Source organism: Pristiophorus japonicus, chromosome 6 (genome assembly GCF_044704955.1).
Source record: "Pristiophorus japonicus isolate sPriJap1 chromosome 6, sPriJap1.hap1, whole genome shotgun sequence".
Lineage (NCBI taxonomy): Eukaryota > Metazoa > Chordata > Chondrichthyes > Pristiophoridae > Pristiophorus > Pristiophorus japonicus.
In genome coordinates, this window is record NC_091982.1 from 25,174,916 (window position 1) to 25,183,836 (window position 8,921).

The window sequence follows — 8,921 nt, forward strand, 5'->3', positions numbered from 1 at the left end:
AAGTATGAGTGCCTTTCACTTTCCAAAATTGCGCCTACGTGGGCATTGGAGGAGGAAGTTGTGGTCCACCATATCAAACGCTGTGGAGCGGTCACAGAAAACAAAGGGAGATAAGGCACCATAGTGACAGTCACAGAGGATGTCATTTGAGATTCTGGCCAGGGCTATCTCAGTGCTCTGAGCAGGATATCCATGAGACTGGAGGGATTCAAACATCGGGGGCCTGAAATTTGGGTCGGAGGCTTCCTTCGGATGAACGCCTCCGACCCGAGAATTTTTAATGAAATTACCTGGTGGTCCCAAAGGCGCCTGCGATTCCTGGGCGAGGCCTTCTCTTCACATGCTTCACGTCCTCCAGTTTTAGACGCAGAAGGTGGAGTCACGTGTGACTGCACAACAAATCAGGTATAGTATTCGCATTAATAGAAATGAGAACTCCATATTTACGAGTTCTTATTGCTATTAATGAGAAAAAAAAACACTAAACACAGCATAAAAAATAAAAAACACACCTCATTAATTGAAATTAAAGTTCATTAAATGTTTTAGAAAAAAAATATATTTTTTAGATTTTTTTTTCAAAGTGTTTTAATAGGGATTAAAATAAACTTACCGTAGTGGATAGGGTTTTTAACATAAAAATATGTGTTTAATTTTTATTTGTATGCATTTTAAAACTCTTACGCTGGTAAAAGTAGGCTATGCGTCTGCTTTTACCAGGCGCAAGAGTTTTAAGAACATTTGCTGGGCATAAGTTGGGCACATAGCCCAATCTCACCCACACAAATGTCTTCGCCGTGGGGATGCATGCGATCTGTCAAGCCAAAAACATGACGGATCGGAAAAGCCGGTTTTCGGTGCATGCGCATTGTGCACCGAAAACCGGCTTTGCGGGGCCTCGCAGGGTCCGTGCATATTCCATACAGACCTGGCCAGGCCGGAATTTTAACCCCGGGATTTTGAGAAAGATAGGCATGGAGCTGAGTGGCAATTGTACTTTCAAGAACCTTTGGAATGAAAGAGAATTAGTGATGGGATTGTCATTGAAGGGAATGGATAGATTGAGGGTTTTTTTAGAAGGAGTAATAACTAGAGTTTGAAAAGGGAGATGGATGAAGCACAACAAAAGGGAACTATTTGTAGTGTCAACTAGCATGGGAGCCAGGAGGGTAAGTTGAATGAGGAAGGGATTAAGGAGCCAAGAGGTGAGTCTCATAGAGGAAATGAATGAGGAGAGAGCATGGAGGCTGGAGAGAAACTTCAGGATGATGGGCTCGAGTAAGGCCAGAGTAAGTGGGGTATTGGAGGGAAATGGAAAGGTCCACTTATATATTTCCAAATACACTGTGTCTAACTTCAATGCTACCTTATTCTTTTCACACCCAGCATGAAGCCTTCAGAATCTGTAGGGGCTTTGATGTGGTATGGCATCCTGATCTCATGGATGGCTAGACTCTTGTGGCATATCTGATAAATTGGATGCATGATTCTTCCAAAAAGAAACCCTTTCTAAACGTGAGATGTGTGCTGTTCCACATGTCAGTATATTCTATAAAACTGCATGCAACAGTTCTCTAAACTGGAAGAGCAAAAATTCAATTGTTGACAGCACGATTTATAGATTTGTGACTTGTTGAATGGATAAAAAGCGATTTATACTTCACAATTCACCTTCTCACTCTAAGTCTCCGATATTCCAATATATTTATCCTTCCCTTACACCTAGCTTTCACTTCCTATACCTAGTATTAGTAACAGTTTAAGCAATAATAATAAGCTTCCACAATACAAAAGCAAAATACTGCGGATGCTGGAAATCTGAAATAAAAACAGAAAATGGTGGTAATACTCAGCAGGTCAGCAATATCTGTGGAAAGAGGAACAGAGTTAACGGCCATGATTTCCTACTGTGGTGGACCCAGGATGGGCGACATCGTGGGTCACAGCCCCGCTGTTGGCTCCATCCCGGCCTCCGATATGACTTTCCCTTGATTGAGTTTGTTAAGCCCGTCACTGAGTTTCCTGGCCAATTGAAGGAAGCAGGTCTGATGACATCATTTATAATGTGTCATCAGCCGGTTTTCTTAAAGGGACCACACGCAAATTTACTTTGACATTTGCACTGTAAGTGTTCTACAGCATTGAGATGCTACAAACACTGACAAATGCTGCACAGAGGTGCACGGCTGCACCCAGGCTCTCCCATGACTCACTCCATATGTTTATGGAGGGAGTCAGAGCACCCGGGGAGGTCCTCTTCCCTTCCAAAGGATGGAAGAGACCTCCTCAGGAGACCAACGCAACCTGGTTGCACATTGCACAGGAGGGCACAAGCAGGGCTGTTGGCAGGAGGACCTGGCTGCAGTGGCACAAACCTTTTAATGATCTCATTAGATTATGAAACATTACTGCAAAGCCACACTCAACCTCATCCTGCTGTGCCACTCATCACATCCCCATCACTCTGCCTTCCCTACCCTGCTCCTGCACATCCTTACTCACACCAACTTACCTTGCACCTCTACCCATCCCTCCCTATCTATGTTATTACTTCCCCATCTTACTAGCCACCCCACATGTTCACCCTCATCCAATCATACCAACTAACAACACACAAGGATAGGCAATTGTGTGCTTTAGACAATGTTCATGTGAACTTTCTGTTAATGTGCTGTCAAACATTGAAATCTATACTTTCACCACTTTGCTTTCTTGGACAGATTTGTGTGCACCTTTGGAAGTGGCTTAGCGAGTTGCAGTAAATAGTGAGACATAACGGTACCCTCCACAATCCTGATGCGTGAGAAAGGAATGGCTTGGACATTGTGGGGATGTTTTATGGTGTTGGTGTGGGGTGGTGTCAATCTTGCACATCATGTGGCAGCCAGGGCGTGCAGCTTGAAGTGAAGTAAATGTGGCCATGGTGAGGCCATCCCTGGCGTCCCAGGCAGCAATGTGGTCGGGTGCTGATGCATTCTGTCCTGAGCAGCATCAGGTGATTGTGGAGAAGTTTGATGTGGTTGTTGGTATTGCTGATGTACCTCGTGATGCTGGTGTTGGGGCTGATCATGGTCAGATTCTGACGACCAAGATGAGAGAGTATAAAGTGGACCCATGCTGATGGAATAGATGGCAAGTGATGTAGAGATGATGTAGAGAAGCGATCTGTCAATGTTGGGGAAAGGTAATGAGGTCAGACTGCATGGAGACTTATGAAAGACTTGCAGCATCCTTAATCTGTGGTATAAATGCAGTTTAGAGATGCTCGTGCTTAATGGAAGATATTTGAATCAGCTGGGGGCCTTGAGTTGACATTTGAAGTTGTCAACTCATCCGTTGATTGAATGGCCACAGCTTCAGTGATAAGGTCTAGGCACAGCGGGAAACCAGTGGGAGACCTGTGAAAGTTAAAAAACCGGGGGAAAAAAAAGCATTGTTAAGTGGCTGGAAACAAGCCACTTATGATCTGAATTGGGTTCCCCGCCGCTGCCTGTCGGGTCTGTTCAGCGCTGGCAGACCCGATATTGGGAAATACAGGTGTGTGCGTTTTGAGAGCGGGTTCCCAACCCACTGTGAATCATTTTAATTTTCACAGCTGACCCGCCACCAATTGGGTCCACTGAGTACCAGCAAAATCATAGCCAATGTGTCAGATCGATTACCTTTCGTCATATATAATAAGCTTCCTGTTTTACGTGTTTAGCTGCAAATATATCTGCAAATTATGTCTTTGTTACAATGCTTCATGTCTCTTGTGTCGTGTCTTATTAATTTCAGAAAAAATACAATAAATTATTATCAAAACCTTTTCTATAAAAGAAAATGTGTTGCAGTGAGACCAAAGGGTTAAAAGGAATTTATTTTCTGAATAAATTTGCCCTAACCAAAGGAAACTCTGTCATACATGATGACATCTAATTCTCAACAGGTTAAGACCCTACTGAGTTTCATTATACAGTAACATAAATGTGCAGTAGAAAGATAACAAGAGATCATCATCCCTTTATCTGGTCCAAATGTAGCAACTAAATTGGCTGCAGCACACTAAAGTAAATCTTCGCGTCCTTCTCTAAAAGCATTTTAAGGAATGCTATCAACAAAATCCAATATTTTACCTAACTTGGAAAAGGTGAATAAAGGTTTGCACCTACCCTGCTGCCTGTCTGTGACTATTTCTGCCTGCCTGTGACTAGTAGGGTGAAAGCTTTGTTTAAATACAGAATGATAAACAAATGTAAAATGCTGGAAATGGACAGTAGGTCAGTCAGCACCTGAAAGTGAAAGCAAATATGTCCGTTTTGCAGTGACACTGTCAGGCTGGAGAAGTGCCTTATGAGGACTGATGAGGGTGTGCAGAAGAAAGAAAAGCGGCCTACCTACTTGTGGGTCTACATTGTGCTTGGTTCCCGGAATGTCAGTCCATTTAATCGATAGAATAAAACCAATAGAGGGAAAATTGGATGTCTCTCTTGGCTGTACCCCCCCATAATGTAAAAGTACCTTTCGAGTAAAGAAGTCTTTCCTGCTTTCGGTTCTAAAATTGTTGCAACAAATTAAGAGCACTACACAAGGAGCACATCACAAAGCATAATTCAATAGACTGGGAATTCTAACAGTTCTATGAGATCTGAAATTCCCAGTCAGAGCAGAGCTCTGTCGCCCAGATCAGCATCAGATAAGAGCCAGGAGTAGCCGTGACGTCACAGAAAATGACTCCTTGCTCCCAGACTGCTTGAATCAAGAAGCATAAATAAGGCATTTGCCCAGTGAGAGGAGCGTATGAATAGATAACAAAAAAATTTAGTCAACTAGTCAACCTATTTTGCTGCTACAAGTTCAGGGCCTGCCTTAGATTTTTCTTGGGTACTGCGGGTCACTAGCATAAGTGGTCAGAGCATCTTATATTTAGGGGTGTGCTCATGCTGTCCCATATCTAATTATGCAGTAACAGAACCCAGAGGTGTAATAACTGACCTCCCCTTCTTATCAAAACTGAATATTTGATCTCGTGCCAAAGCCCTTAAGTATGCTTTGCCAGACTTTTCAATGGAGGATGGAGGAACACATGGTGAAACAAGGCCAGATATGAATAGTTGGCTGCTTTATTTCACAGTCAAAGAAAATTCAATTTGATTAACTCAATCTCACGTCGATGCTCAAGAAATATGAAAAAATAATAAAACACACCCACCTGCCCCCTCTGTGGGCTGATTTAGTTTTTGGCATGGCTTTCGCTTTCGACAATTTTGATGTGAAGTATGGAGACCTTGTCAATCTTTAAGAATAGGTGACTTAATGAATATGCCTACATGAATAGAATTATTCTCGCCACAATGGGATCAAATGTCTGTTGACCACCTGCAAGGAGATGATGATTGGCTTAATATCCATGATCATCCTGGCGAAAGGACCTGGGATGAGACACTGATTCATGTTGCATTAGTTTGAAATTGACTGTGAGTTGTGACATTCCCCAAATTGGCTTGTCTGGCTTTAATACACAAAAGGCAGCTGGAAATGGAAAAATTCACACTGGTCTAGTATAGAGTGTTCTTCTGAAGTTGGGGCTGAAGCATGTTGTTGGGGTGGACAAGGATGAACTGTACTGTACATCTAACTGTGATGTAACTGACCTGGAAGTGTTTGAGTAACATTCATCGTCTTAATGAGTGGAAATGTTCATCACCAAAGTAATTCAAGACTTGGGATTCCAATACCTTTACCTTGTAATTTCAATCTGAGCTTTATATCCCTTGATATATTCAATAATCTGACTAAACTTGCTTTTAAAGCTTAGTATAAGCTGTGCATCACAATGTGAAAATGTATGACCGAGCAATAATGCAACAAAAAAATGTATCTGCTGTTGGCTGGCTTCATCCATTTCTGTTGTCATATAAATGTTGCAGATTCCAAAGTGATATTGATTCATTTGACCTCTTTCACATGACATAAAGTTGCTGTCAAACACTGACTTGGCATGCACGCATAAGCATATAGACATTGGAAAGATCACGTATTGTGACTTTTGAATGGAAACAAGAGAGGCAATGATAATGTGACTCAAAGTATATTGGTTGAGGTAACTTGGGAACACGTGGTACGTGTGAACAGGGCAAATAGGTTTCACCCCCCTTATCCGGAATCCTCGGAACCTGGCCTGTTCTGGTTAAGTGATTTTTCTGGACGAGAGGTGCTCACATTAAATTGAATGGTGCAGATACTGAGCAAGGGGATATCAGGGCTGGTTGACATGGGGCTGGGTGGGAGTGTGGCAGCGAGGTCATGGGGGAGGTGGGGGCGGTGGATCGCGGGGTCAGGCCACCGATTGTGGGAGTCAGCAGTGAAGAAGGACTTCAATTTGTTCATGTCGGAGTTCTGCGCTTACGCCACCCAGTGGCCGGGAATGGTTCTGGACGAGGGGTGGTTCTGGATAAGGGAGTTCTGGATAAGGGAAGTTCAACCTGTAGCTCGTTTTGGTTTTTGTACAGTAATTAGGTGACAAAATAAATATCGTAATTATTTTTGTTATTTTAGTGCCGAATCTGATGTCACTAAAATTTAGTTTAAGTGATGCATCTCACAACATCAATAACAACTTGCATTTATATAGCGTCTTTGACGTAGTAAAATGTACCAAAGCACTTCATAGGAGCATGAGCAAACAAAATTTGACGCTGAGAAACATGAGATATTAGGTTAGACGATCAAAAGCTTGGTCAAAAAGGATTGTTTTAAGGAGCATTTTAAAGGAGGAGAGAGGCAGAGAGGCAGAGAGGTTTGGAGAGGGAATTCCAGAGCTTAGAGACAAGGCAACTGAAATAATGAGATCTGAGATCTGAGATGCGCAAAAGGGCAGAATTGGAGGAACACAGAGATCTTGGTGGGTTGTAGGGCTGGAGAAGATTACAGAAATAGAGAGAGGCAAGTTCATGGGGGGATTTAAAAATGAGAATGAGAATTTTTAAATTGCGGCTTTGCCGAACCGAGAACTAATGTAAGTCCGCAAACACAGACATGGTGGATGATCGGGTCTTGTTGCAAGTCGGGCAGCATTGGAATAATCAAGTCGAGAGTTAACAAAGACATGGATGAGTGTTTCAGTAGCAGCTGAGCTGAGGCAGAGGCAGAGTTGATCAATGTTACAAAGGGGGAAGTAGGCAAACTTGGTGATGGAGCGGATATGTGGTCGGGAGCTCATCCCAAATATGACACCAAGGATGCGAATGGTCTGGTTCAGCCTCGGACAGTTGCCAGGGAGAGGGAAGAAGTTGGTCACGTAGAAGATGCCGAGGGCAAAAGTCAGGTTAGGGCTGGGATGGTGTTGGCACAACTATGCCAGGAAGTTGCTGGTAGATGTTACGAGGGTAGAGTATCACTTAACTCTTTCTTATCACTGGTCATGGTAGATGCTGCCACCTTCTCCATAGATGCGACTGTGGAGCTCCTTATCAAACCCTGGAGCACATCATTGAGCACTGCACTCAGAGGAAATTTGCAGACATCTACAAGATATCCATGCTGTTACACTGAAAGCTTTGGCCTGGATATCTGACTTAGATATTGACATTTGATTTGTTTTGCTACTACCATACGAAAGAAGATGACGACTCACTCTTATATGTTTGCTGAGCTAGATGTTCCGATGAAGTGGGGAACTCTTATGGAAGCTGGATTTTTTTTCCAACTATCTGGTTGCTTTTACAGCAGAAATACTGAGCCAATCAGAAATCTCAGACATGGGCCTGCACTAAACCAATCAGAAATCCTGAACTTGAGGCTACATCAGACAGATACTACAGACACAAGATATTAGATAGATTGGTCAACTCCAAGGTGCAAGGGAAACATCCCATCATTCAGGAAATCCCCAAGGTCACGAAGACAACAAGATATATTAGGCAGCAGTGATTAGGTGACACCAAGCATCAGTTTTAAAAGTCTGTCCATTAGAAGAGAAAGGAAGCATTGAGAAAGTCACAGAGCTCCAAATTCTTTGAGGATTTGGAAAAGAATGAGTGAGAACCATTGACACTGCGGTGAGTTGAGACTTCCACAATGAGTTGTGAAATCAATATTAAGGATACAAGGAGGAGGAAGAGTGTGTATCGGTAGCATAGGAAGAATTAGAGAGACAAGTTCAGAAGGGCACTGACCATAGTAGTATCAATAAAATAGAGATCCAAAAAGTTGCAATGTTAGAGATGAGAATTTTTAGTTCCATTTGTAGCAGCAAGTAACATCAATTTTATTCTGTAGTTATTGTACAACAACAACAACTTATATTTATATGGTGCCTTTAATGTAATAAAATGTCCCAAGGCGCTTCACAGGAGTGTTAGAAGACAAAAATTTGACACTGAGCCACATAAGAAATTAGGGCAGATGACCAAAAGCTTGGTCGAAGAGGTAGTTTTAAGGAGCAACTTAAAGGAGGGAAGAGAGGTGGAGAGGTTTAGGGAGGGAATTCCAGAGCTTACAGCTAGGCAGCTGATGGTTGAGCGATTAAAATCAGAGATGCTTGAGGGCAGAATTTGAGGAGCGCTGATATCTCGGGGGTGGGGGGGCAGTTGTGGGGCTGAAAGAGATTACAGAGATAGGGAGGTGCGAGACCATGGAGGGATGAGAATTTTGAAATCGAGGCGTTGCTTAACCGGGAGCCAATGTAAATCAAGGATTAATATTTACAATCTGGACACTGATAAATATATTGGTTGTCAATTACTGTATGGTTGCCCAAATTTCACAGTAACTTGATTCATTATTTACAAGCAATAGTGGCTGATCAAGCGAAGTGTACTTCTGTTCTATGTAGTTACTTTTTTATTATGGATCATTCAAGTTACTAACTCAGCCTAGTAATGAGCCAGATCATGCTATCTACTGAACTCAATAGATCATTTCAGAAATGTAATGGCCAC